At 42.1% G+C, this 15351-nt stretch overlaps 1 protein-coding gene across 8 annotated transcripts in view; it reads left to right on the forward strand.

The window, feature by feature from the left end:
• The window catches only part of BACH2 (BTB domain and CNC homolog 2), a 185224-nt gene that overhangs the window by 66760 nt on the left and 103113 nt on the right, over positions 1-15351 (forward strand). For 4 of the 8 annotated variants that reach the window (XM_021389602.1, XM_021389600.1, XM_021389601.1 and 1 more), the window contains one exon: positions 15230-15334. The exons of 2 other annotated variants lie outside the window; for them this stretch is intronic. The gene's annotated coding sequence lies outside the window, so the exon portion shown is untranslated. Of the gene's footprint in view, positions 1-11125; positions 11193-15229; positions 15335-15351 lie in introns of all 8 variants that reach the window. 2 more of the 8 variants (XM_021389604.1, XM_021389605.1) reach the window with 1 other exon arrangement.

The raw sequence follows: 15351 nt of genomic DNA on the forward strand, positions 1-15351 counted from the left end.
CAAATGTAGGGTATTTAATGTTACTGGAGCTTCCCAGTGACTGCTTTCCAGGCCACAGTGGTGGAGTGCTGTGTTGCACGCACCAGCCATAAGATACATCATCTCCTGTGTGTTCTCTGTCTGCCCTCAAGCAAATCTCCCAACCCCACTGATTCTCTGGAGCTCTCTGACCCCAAAACAGTGGAGTTTTAATCAAGAGCACTGGACAGTACACTACCTTTTTTTGTTTCACAGCTATCTGCAGGGACTAGTAGGTGAGGTTGCTGTGGAAAAAAACATGCTGCACATGCCACAGTTGCTTATAGGTTTATTTAAAAATGACCTCAGATGGTGTAGCTGTAGCTACAGATTGCCTTCAGAGATGAAGGCTAATGCTTATCCCCTCACTTATGCGTGCTTGTATGTTTGACAGGGCAGCTTTGTATATTTCACTTGGTGTTTCAAATGATGGCGGTTATTACAGTAACGAAGTACGGTCTAGGTTACCGAGTTTTAGATCACTTTGTAGAACACCGGGACAAAAATAGAATCCCACACTCTTCTATTTAGAGTTTCTTCCTTTCTTCGTTTGTACAAACAGCACTTCAGTTGTTCATCCTTTTTAACTGTTTCATTTACACAAGCTCTGCTTTCATAGAAAAGATATCAGCCTCAGCTGGTTCTCTGTACTCCTGTCCCTGCAGCCCTGCATGTGCTGGGGTGTCACAGCTGAAGTGCGTTGCACCCCTCTTTCTGGACTGGACATTCAAGCTTACCCATGCTGCTCCTTCTTGGACATCTGCACTAGCGTACAAGCAGCCATCGTTTTCATTCATAGTGGCAGTGTTGTTGGCCTGTTGGATGACAACCAGATTTTTCAGAGAAGTAAAATTTTATGAGAGGGAAGGCTTACTTAACCATCTGCTTGTGTATTTCCCACCAACCCAGCCTAGTTTTACAAGGCTGAGGCTAGAAGATCCCAGCCCTACGCCTGGGAAGATGGCTCCTGTGCCCAAAACCAGCTTCCCTGATGTGGAGTTGTTGCCAGTGAGAATCCCAGCATCTTCCCTCTGAATTTCATCCTACTGATTTTGTTGCACATGCCTCAAGGATATTTAAGACGGGCTACCTGCACCTGATCCATGACCACAACTAGCCAGGTGTAGCCCTTTTTGCTCTTCCTCCAGAGACCATTCTCTGCAGCCTTGTGACTCCTGTGCCCTTCTGCATACAGGTGCTTGTTGCAAGCAGACCCACATTTTACCTGTTGCCATCCTTTGTGCCTGGAGCTGCCAAGTGACAACGTATGCTCTTTTCTTGGCCAGCCAAGATCTGAGTTCAAGGTTATGTTTTCCCTGCAAGAAGCGATAAGTATCACAAGCAGCTAAATAAAAGTGCAGCATTTTCCTGTGTCGTCGTAGGTGTGAGTTATGCTGCCTTCCCTCACAAGGGAAGTTCAGAAACCAGAGTCTGAGTTGGGAGTGTGATAAGGGAGTTCCTTTCCAACCGCAAGGAAGAACAATCTATGTAAAATGATTCTACTCTCTTCTTAAATCAGCCTGCTAAAAGAGGCTTTAGATAGTCAGGGCACCTTCTGCATATACTACTGACATCAGGGAGCTCATCTGGTTTCCATTTAGAATGGAGTTTGGGATGAGAAGAGCCTATATGAATGCACAGCCTGCTGTAGCTGAAGTTGGAAACCACTAGACATCAGGACAAGGGCAGTCACTGGTACGGGTGGTTACTGCACAGGCCTACTCTGAGAACGGGGGGCTTACTCAGGGGCAGCTCTGGGTGCCCATGGATTTCCCCAGCCTCATGGAGGCCCAGCAACATCTGACAAGGCTGCTCAGGGGCTGCTGCAGGAGCAGCACTTGTGGGATACCAACTGTAAGCTCTGTTAAACTGGTTGCCTTGAGACTGCTTTTCTCCCCCATGCCCCAACACAGATGCAAAGCAGCTCTGCCAGCATCACTTGGCTAAGTAACAGCATGTAGGCCCTTCGCATAACTGGCAGCAAATACACCCCTGGAATGAAGTTGTAATATGTATTGATGGTGGCAGCAGGAATGGAGTTCACCAGGAGTTAGCCTTTGGGATGTTTTGTCAGATTTTTGAAGCATAAACTATTGGTAAACCAGAGCCAGAAGGGCAGATTCACGATGTGCACGGAGAGGCAGTGTGGGGCAGTGTTAGATTTCCAGTGGCCTTTCTCTGCAGCTCACCACTGCTGCTCACCACTGCTGCCCTGGGACACACCAAGGAATCTGGTCCTACTGAAGATGGCTGAGCTGCTGTGGGTTACCAGAATTCAGGCGGCCAGATCCAACTCTCCTCCCTCCTTCCCCAGCTTAGCCCCAAAGGCCTGTAGCACTGGAGCAGGATTTGCCCAGGTTCATGCAGCCACAGCACGGCAGTTCAGCACTTCTGTACGCAGCAAAGGGGTTTGTGCACCTCGTCGGAGATGGGCACCTGGAACAGATGTGAAGTGTGCCCTGGAAGGGACTGTCACTTTGCCTCAGCTGTAAGGGAGATCTGAAGAGGTGGCTGTCTCAGCTGTAAGGCACTGAGTCGCATCTGAATTCAGTGAGATTAATCCTGTTGGAAACTGCTGGAGTGATGGGGTTGTAGAAGTAGCTAGAGAAGTAGTAAATGGCTGATAATCTAACACTTTAGGTTCCTATGTAAGGTGCATTTTGTCTGTGAGTATACTGATGAGCTGAAGTAGAGAGATGGGTCTGAAAGGCATTGTAGCATTGAGACTCTGCGCTTAAAGTTGTAGTGCTCAATAATATTATTTATTAACTGGCAGCAAATTAAGTATTCTATGGTAGTCTTGTGCATTTTGACAAGGAAAAGAATTCTACAAGTAAACACAGATGTTTTCTAAAAGTATATTAATTTCTGCAGGAGCATCATCAGTAGCTTTCTCTTTGCATCTAGACTTCTTTCAGGATTGCATCAATGATAGCTGGCAAGAGTCTGGACTTCGAATTTTAAGACAGCTTTTGTAAACCCAAAGGGAAGGGTTTTCTTTTGGTTTTATTCTCTTAAATCTTATGGAAAATGTTGTTTTTAAACAAAAATACTACATGTAGCCTTTACAGCATTTATGAGCCCCACCTTGATACATTGGTTTGTTTATTTCTCATATTGCTCTTGGTCGTGACAGCAGAAAAAGCTTTAAAGGTATTTTCATTAGTAATGAAGTGATTTTTCTGTTATGGCTAAGACTCTAAGCTCTTTTCAATTTCATTTGACTTCCACATTCTTCAAAATCAAATTGCATGTCTTTTTGGATTGTCTCAAAGTGATTAGATGCAAAATTAAAAGTTTAGTTTGCAATTATAAGAAGTATTGAAAACTGTCATATTCTTTGACTGCATTGCTTTCAGGAGACAGTGGGTGGCAAAGAATAAAAGCATACCTTAATTATACAGTCTATCTGTTTATTTTCACAGCTGTAGCACTGCTGAAATGTGCAGCAGACATCATAATTCCACAGAACATGGTCTCTGGATGCTGCACCTGCCAGCCCTGCCATCTCGGTGCCAGTTGGGAATGTATGTGTGTTGAACAATGAGGGGAGACTACAAGAGGTTTATCCCATTAGAAATAAATTACAGTGTAGTGTAGCATGAAAATGATGTGTCAGTGAATACAGAACATGGGATTACCTTCTGTCTCTTTTCTTTATCATAGATAACAAGAGCAGTATGGGAAGGAGATTTATGTTGCACTCATTTGAAGCTGACCAAGCAATTTAGATGAGATGAATTACAGATTTTATTTCTGTAGAGAAGAATGTGCTCCCACTAAAATGCCATTAATTGCTTTATTATTTAAGGCACAAATTGTATCCAGCAATTTGTTGGTCTCCTATTTTTTCCAGTGGAAATAATTCACCATAGAAAAATTATTCTGTCAGAAAAATGATGATGAACCTGCTAACAAATTTATTTGAAAGAAGCTGAACTTTCATTTCATGATCAGTAGTGGTTTTGCTAAACCTGAAAATCTTGACAAAAATCACGGCAAAAACTATTGCAAATATAGGCATCTTTTTACATGTTGGCTGTCATGCTGTGGTCATGGTGGCACTACATGCTCTGCTACAAGCTGAGCATTGTTCTTCTGGGTGCAGATATTGCTGAGAAAAGCTCCTAGGCTCTCCTGGGGACAACCAGAGGCACTTGCTGGCAGAGGACCTTGTTTTAAAGTTTCAAAATACAATGTAGTGTTAATGAGCTTCCACTGTGAGCACTGTCCCTGTTTGCTATGCTTCCTCCCTTTTATTTTTGCTTTTTCTTTTTAATCAGAATATTGTGAACTCTTTGCTGTATTTTTATTTTCCTTTCTGTAGTTCCCCATCACTCTGCCACCAATACACCGGTGACTTGTCCTCGTCTCCCACGGCAGTGTTCTTTCTCCCGTGTCTTCATGGCTGGAATTTTCTGTGCCCATATTAGCCATTTAAATTATTTGCTATAGGGAGCCAAATCAAGCTGAGCCAAAGCAGATGCACCTCCACGCAAATCCCAGTTGGCTTGTGCAAGCACTGCTTGCAGAAACAGTCACTTCTACATCATGCCCACAACAAGCTTGGGGGTTTCTGTTTTGCCATCAGCTTGGGGTTAAGAAAGATTTGGAGGCTGTGAGATGAGCAGGCTCTTTTGTATCTTTCATACAAAAAGACCTGAGAATCCTGGTAAGCACTGCTTGTCTTGATCATATCACCAAGTGAAAAGCAGAGCTCAATTATAAGCTAACATGGAAACATCCTAATCTTTAATGTCCTACTTACAGAAATGTCCTACTTATAGAAAAAAATTTCAAGGGATGCATAAATGGTACTTTGTTCTACTCTCATCTTTCTACTACTGCGAGCTGAGCAGTGATCAAGGTGAATTAGATCTGCCCTCTCATTAATGGACTCCACGTTCTTTTCTGGAGAGATTTTTATATTTTACTTAAGAAATCATGGTTGCTTCATTGAGCAAAAGCTCCGAGATTGTCTCTTGTATCTTTACGTTCTTCACAAATAGAAATGATTCAAAGAATAACAGTTCTATATTTGAAAAAAAATAAAAGATTAAGTTCTATTATTGCTGTTTTCCTTGTGAAAGAGAGCATTGCTCTCGGTCTTGGTTGGTGTTTAAAGCTGTAGCAAGACCCTCGAATTGCTGGTAACTCTATATCATTTGTGTCACCATCGATAGGGAAGAAGAATAGCTTTTAGAAAAACTATTTTTGTTACAGATGTGTAGATGTGAATTTATAGCTTCAATCACGCTTCCAAGAGAGGATCTGTGAAAGCGAGATAGTTAGAAAGCTACATGAAAAAGCTGGCAGAAGGAGTAAAACATAGGGAGGGGCGGAAGAAGGGAATAATACCTGAAAAAATCTATCAGAAACAGAGAAGCTGAGGGAAGTGTTCAGCCATTAAACCTGACCAGTCCGTGACCAGCTGCTGGCTTTTTGCCTGTCCTTTCTGATTTTGATTCAGCTTCGCCCGGTGTATTTATTCCCACTCTTATTTACAAGAAGCACTTTTATGAGCCTTGGAAGTCAGCGTTTTTTCCAGTTCTCTGCTTTTCATGCGTGTTGGAACATCTGTACGCACATACTTCTCATTTCCTTGTCTAAAGATAGTTTGGGCTAACGTGCCCAAAATACAGCATCAGGGTTCAGTTTGTTGTTGTCTTAGTAAGCACAGAAATATTTTTGAACATTATGTCACCCTGGTTATGTATTTCAGCTGCTGCAGTCTGTCTGTGTCCGGTTTGTCTGCAGCAGTCTTGCTTCCTGGAATCTGTTGCTTTCCATACTCTGAGTCTTGAGTTGCTTAGACTGACCAGGCGAGCACATTGCTCTCTTTCTGTAAGGCTGGCCGTTCTTGCCCTGGGTAGTAATTCAGGTTTTCTATAGGAAGGACACGACCTCCTCTACTGTCAGCAAAGCTGTGTCAGTGCTGTCCCTACCCTTCTCCCTGCCCCTGCACGTAGCTGTCCCTGGAGGCCTCGCTGTGGCTGTGCAGCACAGAGCCCCCTCCTTTCCTCCTGCAGTGCCATCTCCATGCAAAATATCCCTGCTTTTTCTTTCCAACTTACATTATTTGGCCTCCATCCAACACAGATGCACTACATTAATCTCTTCTGATGATACACATGTTCCTGTGGTGTGCACTGGAAAAACAGAATTTAGTTATTGCAGACCTTTCCTTATCGATTTAGTTTAATGTGTTGTAGCCTGTGCTGTGTGAGGCTTAACCTTGCACCCTCCTGTCACACATCCTCTAGTAGAAAGCTGGGATGGGAGCTTTGTGCTGACCTCCTAAACGTTGTGCTTCAGGTGGGCTGGCATTTGGGAGGGACACTGCCACAGGCTCAGGTGTTTCAGGGGAGCTGGTGCAGAAGTGGCCAGGATCAGAAAGTCATAGATTTTCCAGCATTACTAAATGGATATCAAGAGTCCACATACATATGTTGGAATGTTAATTTTTGTTGAGAAATGAAAAAATACACAAGTTGCTCTTATACTTAAAAAGTAGCACACTCATACAGTTGTAAAAGCTTTTATACCACTGTTTGGAAATGTGAAGTGACCAAAAGGACGAGTTCCCTGGGTCATCTCAAGCAAGCATTTATTAAAAAAGACTTTGCAGCTCATTATCGGGTATTTTCTGTCTAACACTTGTTTTATGGAGGGAGAACTTCTGAAACTTTTCAAGGCCTGGATTTTATTGATAGTATTCATCCTCTGTCCCTGGAACTGTGCAGACAGGCTCAGGGCTGAAGGAATGTAATGCTCCTATTCTGGGTAACGGTGAGGGAATCAGCATCTCCCAGGGAATGGTTTCCCTGGGTTCGGCAGGAAGACTGAGCCATAACTGTGAAGTGCTGGCATTTTTTTCAGAATTTCTAATATGTCTTCAAAGCATGTGTAGATGGACATCTGTACTGTGATTGCAAGGCTGGAAAGAAAATGCAAGAAAATGATTGAATATTCTCAAATATGTTTCATAGCCCATTGGGTATTATGGGTACACAGTAAATGACACTGTGGTGTGGTTTCTGTGGCATGTAGTCTCAACAACCTGCACAACTCAGTTGTACCACTTCTGGCAGGTCACAGTCCTTAGGAGCCCAGTGTCCAACCTCTCCTCACCAGATCATCTCTCCGAAGCCATGTGTGCTGTATGCAGCACCAGTGTGGGTACAAGCTGAAGGAAAACTTCATTATGTTTGACAGTGCCTTTTCAGCTAAAGTACTGCCATGATTTACATGACAGCCGTGAATCCCAAAATTGGTTGATTGCTGAGAGAGACTTTAAACTGTGGAGACAGACATGTGAGGTAGAAAGAATTAAATGCTTAATTAATAAATTTACACTTCCTGTTTCTTGGAACATGACCCTTTTTGCACTCTCCCGTTTTGTTTAAGGTGCCATGCATTCAAGTGGAAGCTGTATAGAAATTTGGTGAAGAAACACACGTGTGAAGATGGAGAGGGTTCTGAGTCAAATGACCTCCTAGACAAATATTAGACCTTTTTAATAAGAAAATGTTTGGGGATACTAACATATGGTGGGTTTTTGGCCATTGTTGTGTATCCTAATGATGGTATTCATATAGTCATGCAATTACTCTTTCTCGTAGGGACTAAAATGAACTTCTTGCCTTCAACTTTCTGTGGGAGAATTCTCCCCCATTTTCATGGATTCCTTATAAGATTTTTCATTAGAATTCTAGTTATGAACTTTGATATTTCTTTGGTGTCTTCTTCTGTTATTTACTTGCTTCCCATATGTTGTTTTGTGGTGTGAAGATCTTTGCGAGTTGCTTCAAAGAAGTAAAATCCTTCCTGGTTATGGAGATGCTAACGTGTGTGACAGTTCTTATCCTCCCAAAATGGCAGCAGTTGACTTGCAATTTTTCATATAAACTGATTTTTCCAGTCTGAAAAGTTTTCACTTAGAGAAAGTAGCTATTAATTACATATCTATCCCTGTTTCAATATGCCACCGTCTTGTTAAATAGCTCCCTTGTCTATTTCTTTCTGAAACTATAAAGTACTCTTTTCTGCAGAACAAGCTCGATGACATCTTGACACTTCCCTGATGTTTTCAAATCCTAGTGGGTTTGAGTGAATTATTGGATTTATTTGAACTTCAGATTTGGGGCTTGTAAATATGCACAGATGAAAGCTAAAAAGGTTGACAGAAATGCGCTTGCAGTTGAAAGTGCTAGTTTTAGCTTAGTTATCTTTGGCAACATGAGGCTCATCAAGTCCAAGAACTCAAGTGATCATAAATCTGTTTTGATACTAGTAATTGTCTGGTATTACAGCAGTTAGTTCTGCCTCCCCTATTGTTATATTGGACCCTGGGGAAATGTAAAGTGCAAGTCTCTCTTCTAGTGTCTCAGTACTGAACACACCAAGCATGTGGAGGAGATCCTTATCTTCACTTTGCAGGTGGAGGATAAGGTGCGAGAACAGGTTGCCTGAGAAGGCTGATGTAGGTGTTAGCTGGTGGGGCTTCACCTTCCAAAGAGCCTTAATGCAGAATGGCCCTGCTTTCACTGAGAAATGCAATGCTTTCCTCTTTCTGAACAGAAGTGCTGTTACTCATGACAGAGCTGGAAAGATAAGTCCACTCAAGCAGTGAAGCCTTCTATTAAATCATTGCTAAGTATGATTTAAAGAGATGAATCCTAGTTTTTTGATAGTTCAAGGATTTGGAAGATCTGTGAAACCCTCAGACATGGCTTTATTTTAATGAAGGAATTAGTGTAGTGGCATTAGATCTGTGTCCATGTGGCCACTGAGCAAAGCAAGCAAGTAGATGCCACCTCTTCTGCTACTACTTCAGCCACTTTGCTTTGTGAGTGTAGTGCTGCTGTGTAGGAGCTCCTGCTGTACCACATCTGCTGGTGCTGGCTCTGAGGCTCTGCACAGGGGATGATCGGATCATTATTCAGTATTTAGTTTTGAAGTTTCACCTGCTTGTTTTGTTTTCTGTTCATAATTGTGCTTTAATCTTATAAATATGCCATGTCATGCATCCGTCTATTTGGGAGCTAATCCTGTTGTAGTAGGCATCTATTTCAGGAGCAGCCCAGAAAAAGAACAGCATTATTTGAGTGAGTTTGTCCACTGTTGTCTGTAATAGGTTATATCAGCGGTATTTGAGTGTTAGTGTAATGTAAGAGCTCACAAAGGAAAGACGTTATTAGTTGCGTCAACTCATTAAAAATATACTGCATGGATTTTTCCAAAAGAATAAGCAGACCCAGTGTAGTGGGCCCTGTGCCAGGGAATGTAACATCTCTGCACTACATTAGTTGGAACTCCAACTTGGTTTAAAAAGCAACTTTTTATGGGTTTGTTGAGTATCCCTTTAAAAAAAAAAAAAAAAGGTTTGTGTACAGAAGTAGCAAATTAATTCAGTTCTACCAGAAAGTAGGTCAGTGACTGACCTCCCGATAGCATGAGGCAGCAGTTTCTAGCAGAAGTGACAGCTCAGCAGCATGAACCCTCACTGTCTCCAGGAAACTTGTTTTGACAAATGTAAACATGTTATATCCTGTATTCCTCTTATTTATTTATTTTTTTTTGTTGCTGCATTAGAAACCACAAACTGTCACTCTCCATCCCCTTTCTTCACCCCTTCTAGTCCCCAAAGGGAAATGCCTTGTAACATAGCTAATAATTTTTGCAAGGCTATGTAATGAGTAAGTCATTCCAGTAGGGTTTTTTTTTGACAGCTGAATTGAGCACTGTAAACCAGACTTGACTAAAATCCAAACCAAAGCGTTTCTGATGGTGAGGGAAGTCACTGGGAAGACCGTAACTGGATCAGTTTAGGATTGAGTGGACATTTTGCTTAAACCCCCATGTCTCTTCAGCATTCGTGTGGCCAGTGTGAGTGGCCACATTGCTGGTCAGACAGTGCTTTGAACAGGTCGTTGCTGTAACCCAGCAACTCCAGACTTAGGGATTCTTTTCTAATTTGGGAGTAAATGCCAAACAATTGGTAACACGTTCCCTGCAGTGCCCCACCACTTTGCTTCTTGAGCACACCATAAGGAAAAATTGTCTGAGAAGGCATAAGGCATGTGTTCTTCTTTTCATGGAGATGTCTTTATCGGCAGAGATAAAAGACGAGTCATGCACTACTAGGTAACTCCTTTGGTACCTTTCTTGCAGTGATTTCTCCAGTAGAAATCACTGTGGATTGAAAGGTCGAGGAAAGCTTCCAACTGCAGTGCTATGTTTAGGCAGGCGAGATCCATCCCTGGTCTCCCCAGTTTCTTCTTTCTCTTGACTTGTAACCATGTTGCACATGTAAGGTGATGCCACGTTAAGTAGTTACGAGGATTTCAGTTTGTACTATCCAAAATGGTCTGATAACTTAATCATTTTTACTAATGGTCTTGTGAAACTTCATACCTCTAGGTTTTCTTTGTTATCTAGTTACTTTTTCTGGCTCGAGATGGCTCAGAAACACCCAGAGAATCCTACTGTCATTTCTGTACAATCCGTGCAAAGAGTGATTTTTGCTCCCGTGACAGATAAACCTCCTGAGGTCCTCAGCTGTGTGTTGCCATTTAACTGATTTTTAAGTCTGTTTGTTTGTAAGCATTGCACTACTATAAAAGTTGGATGACATTGTCTAAGCCAAAAGTAGGGACTTGACTTGGGAGCAGCCATGGGAATATATTTGTTAGAAACAAAATTCTAGCTTTGGTAAGGGTTTGATCACAGTGGATACAAGTCAAGCAAGAAACCAGATGGATTTATTTAGCATAGCCAAAAATGGCAATGAGAAGAAAGGGAAAGAGGGGAGTCCTATTTCAATGAATTACATGTTTTGCTTCTTTGCTAATGCTATAGATAATGCTGTCATTGATTGTTACACAGCCCACAACAGATGTAATGCAAATAAAGTTGTGAAAAAATATAGTAATATATGCAGTTAGAAAAAGGCGAGGAAAGGAGCAAATGCCCATGTGCATGTGTCTCAGTTTGTTTGTGTGCAGGGGGTACAGACCCCAACCTGCCTTCCAAAGGGTGCTTGCCTTTTTGGTGGAGCCCTCAGTGGCAAATGATGCTGACTTTCATGTGACTAAACTCTTAACAGAGCCACTGGGTTTCTTCTGCTTGAAAAGTCTGGAAGGTCAAGGTGTGTTCCAGAGACGCAAATGAAGGTATGCTCCCTTTTCCCACCATTTCATGCTCACAGAGCTATCGCTTCCTACTGCTTCCTCTCCTGCACTGAGGAGGGAGAGTCCAGAAAGGAATGCTGTCTTTAGGCAGTGCTGACCAAAGCTCATGTAGCTTGAGATCCTTTCATTTCAAGGTAATTTGAGCATCTCAGTCCCTTCCTAAGAACTGGAGCTATTTTTGAAGTCCCCACACAGTAGAAAGCAGCAGGGATTTTCCCGCTTGCCCAAATGCTTGCAGGAGGTCCTGCTAGGCTGCCCAGATGAGCTGCTTCTCTGTTTAATGGTGGGTGGCAGAACTGAGTGTAAGAGATACGATGTGATGACCTTTGCAGAGAGGTGCAGACGGGTGTAGAGCAGAGACAGGAAAATTACCCGCCTTGTAGTTAGTCACTGCTGTTGCTTGCCCTGAAAGGAGAGGCTGTCTTAAACCCCAGCAGTGTCCTCACTGGCTGGTGCACAGGTGCCCAGGGTATTAGAAAGCTGCACCTCTCTTTTTTTCTATCCAGCTAGAGAAGTTTTTTCACATACTGCATCGCATGCATATGGTGGCAACAGAATACATTTCTTAGTGTATTATATACATATATATATACATTTCTTAGTGTATTTCTTGCACTTTGGCTACATGCATAGCATCAGCAAGAAAGCAGGACAGACTCATGTTCCCTTCTGCTTTTGAAATCTTGGTGAGGGCTTTCATCTAACACCATACAAACTGCAATGGGTTCTCAGAGCAGCTAAGGCTTAGCCATTCTCTCTGTGCTAAAACCTGAAGGTGGAATGTAGGCGCCAGCGGGGCTGCCCTGTTCTACACTGCCCAGTTGCTGAACCCCTCTTGGCCTTCCTGCACTGGCCCTGAGTTGGTCAGAGCAAGCGTGAGCTCATGCGTGGGACTTGGCAAGATTTTATCCATGGGGAATAGAAGTTTCCTCTTGATTGCTTTCTAAATGTAGAGCAATCTAAGCTAATTAACATGGATGATATCATTCCAGCCAGCAGCACAAGATAATGTCCATCCTGACTGTAAATGACGTAAATGTCTCTGTTTCCATTAGATGTACCAGAGAGTAATCTGTGTCATTTTTCAGGGTATCATTGATAAATTTTGTACAGGGACATGTGCTTCTTTTCTGGTAGCATGAGTAGGCCCATGTGGAACTACCAGTTCTCTACATGTGTAGTGCAAAAACCCCTGTGTTAGTCCACTTCTGCCATGAAATCAAGCTTTCAAAAGCAAGCTCATACAGCATTTGTTTCAGTGCAAAGAGAGCCAACTGAGTAATGCATTGTGAGAGTTCTGCATTTTAACAGGAAAAAGTTCAGAAAAAGTGTGTAGGTTGTGAGCGACTGGAGAGTCTGTATGAAATTTCATTCCCCTCAGTATTTTGCAGAAGCTTACTTTGGTTGAAATTACAAACTTAAGGTTTTATAGAGAAATTACAGGATTGCTTCTTACCCCAGTGCAGGCACAGGCTAGAGTGACTGGATCACTTCTGCCAAGGTACAAAATTGCCTCTCTTTCAGGGGTCAGGAAAGACTCAAAGCATCTCTTCATCGTATGAGTGTTGGGAAGAATAGGAAAATGAATTCTTTGTATTGCAAAGTTAATTTCCTGAATGAATCTTCTTTGCATTTAAGTGGAATGTGTGCACCAAAAGGTGGTGGAGTTTAACAAGAGGTAACAGAATGTTGGAAGTCCACACTGCTGGTGCAAAAAGTGAAACGGCTTTTCAGTGCTTCAACTTCTGCCTGATCTAGGGCCCAGCTTGTCTCCCTTTCTCCTCTCCTTCACTGGCAGTCTTCATGCCCTGTTCCTCACTCACATGGAGTCCAGTGGTTTGCCTTAGCTGCTGAATGGAATTCTCTTTCACGTGGATGTCAGCAGAAGTGCCAAGCAACTTAAAGATAAACTTCAGGAGAAAATAAAGATAAATTAGTCAAAATACCTTGAACAAGTCAAGGTCCCTTCACCAAGTGGATGCGTTGTTTATTTTCTGATGCTCTGGTTCTCCCCACCCTTAGCTCTGTTTTGGAGCTGTGATTTAGGCTAGTGTGAGGCTAACACTTTATGTTATCTTGGCTCCTCTCAGCCAAAACTGCCTTTGTGTTCATTAGTGATTCTGGTGTGTAAACGAGGCAGGTTATTTACCTTGCCCTGACCAAGAAAAGGAGGAGTTAAAATTTAGGAGATGCCATGGGCACAAGTGCTGACTAATGGTTACTATCTTGAGTACACGGAAATCAATTTGGACCTTGTCTGATGAACACTGCTGCTTTTTTTTCATATAAAGCAATACAGAAAAATTGAGAAATAAATGCATTCACTTAAGATAACATTGTGTGACAGCTGAGAACAATTAAAACTCTTACTTGCAGCTATATTTTTTTCCTTTCTACAGTAGGTGGGTGGTGTCTGCAGCTCTGAGTAGTTGGGTATTTGTCACAGGTCTGATCTTATCATTCACATGGGAAGAACAACTGTCATGCAAGGTTATTTATTTTACAGCCTTTTCTCCTGGCTTTGCACAACACACAGATCTTGGTAGATGAGAAAGGATTTTTTTTTTCTTACTAGTCTTTTTAGCAATAAACACACGCTTAACTGCAGGAGAAAAAAGTTTCACAGCCTAACTTGTTTTGTGAAGCCCAAACATTTGTGAAGCTTACAAACCCTCAAACTTTGCATAATGTGCCCATCTCTGATCTCAAGCATGAGGTGGCAGAAGAGGGAAGTGTTACTTTTTTTAACCAACAACTTATGACTGTGTCAACACATGACAATTTGTCAAAGCTTTCTGTAGTGGTGCTGTAAATTAATTTTTAGCATCAGTTGTGAGTGGTAAACACTTCGTGCGGTGTGAACAGCTCTTAGTACAGTGTGAGTTGTCAGCAGCTTGCTATCTACCCTTAAAAAAAAAAAAAGAAAGAAGGAGGGAAGGATGAAAGCTCATTTACCAATACAAAATGGATCTGAGTCTGCAAAAATTAGACATGTGGTGCTATTTTTTTCTTCCTCCGTACCAGTTAACTCAACCTTGAAATGTAGTGCTCTGTTTTCCCAATAATAAGAACCTGGCTTCCAGTCTAGGGTTTGGGAATCATAGCTTTACATCCCGTGCCTGGAAATAGTGCCTGAAAACGTACAGGTTTCTCTGTTCACTAGATAGCTAGCTGAAGTTGGGCCCTCTCTTTACTTTTGAGTTAAGCCTTTGTTTGCTTTAAAAGCAGAACATGTCCTTCATACGTGAGCCTGCTCCTTTTCTGAGAAGTCTCACATAAATGACATAAAATGAAAAAAAAAAAGATGGCAGGCCAAAGAGAAACATTGAGGTCTGAGCTCTTTCTCTCCCTTGCCTGTCCCCATGCTGTTTCTCCTTGCCCATCTGAGCCATTGTGGTTCACACAATAGGAGTTGACATGATGGAAGAAAATGATTTGGTATGAAAAGCTGGGGAGTATGTACTGTAGAAAACAAGATTTCAGATACAAACCTATTTTAATCTGTCACTTTAACAGAACAAGTAGTAATAACCTCCCAACCTAGCAATGACTGTTAAGTCGAACATTAATTCGTTCAGTCATTGAATTGCTAACGTGTCTAAAACTTACAAGTGAACACCCACTCAAGAGAGAAAAAGAAGCTGGTGCCTGGAGTTCTTGGCCTTGCTGAAATCACCTAGATTTTTTTCACTAATGCCAATATTTCATTTTGTGTTTCCTGAGAATGCTTCAAGTAGAGCTAGATGAGAAAAACAGCTGCACCAGGTTGTTGGCTGTTTTGATACGTTCAGCATGTTTTTGTTCTCAAGCACAATTGCTTTCAGCTCCAGCCCTGTAGGTCAGCTTTGACTGTGCTTTGGCACTTGTTCCTGTAAATGGGCGACACGGTTGAAGTTTGGCATGGGAACTTCATATAGTGCTACTAAAGCTGTTTTTAACCTGATTATGGTTTGAGAAAGAAAGATGACTTTATTTGCGTATTTGCTCACAAAGAATTTTGGTTTTATTTCCTTTTCCAGATATAACTGTAGGTGCTTCTTCTATGAAAGAGCTGAGCCACACCATCTAGTAAACTGTCTAGAGCAGCTGTTGGCTTGCTTGGAAATCACTTCCAGAACTGTGTTGTAAGTATTTTTGCAAA

The sequence above is a fragment of the Numida meleagris genome, chromosome 3, assembly GCF_002078875.1.
Source record: "Numida meleagris isolate 19003 breed g44 Domestic line chromosome 3, NumMel1.0, whole genome shotgun sequence".
NCBI classification, from domain to species: domain Eukaryota; kingdom Metazoa; phylum Chordata; class Aves; order Galliformes; family Numididae; genus Numida; species Numida meleagris.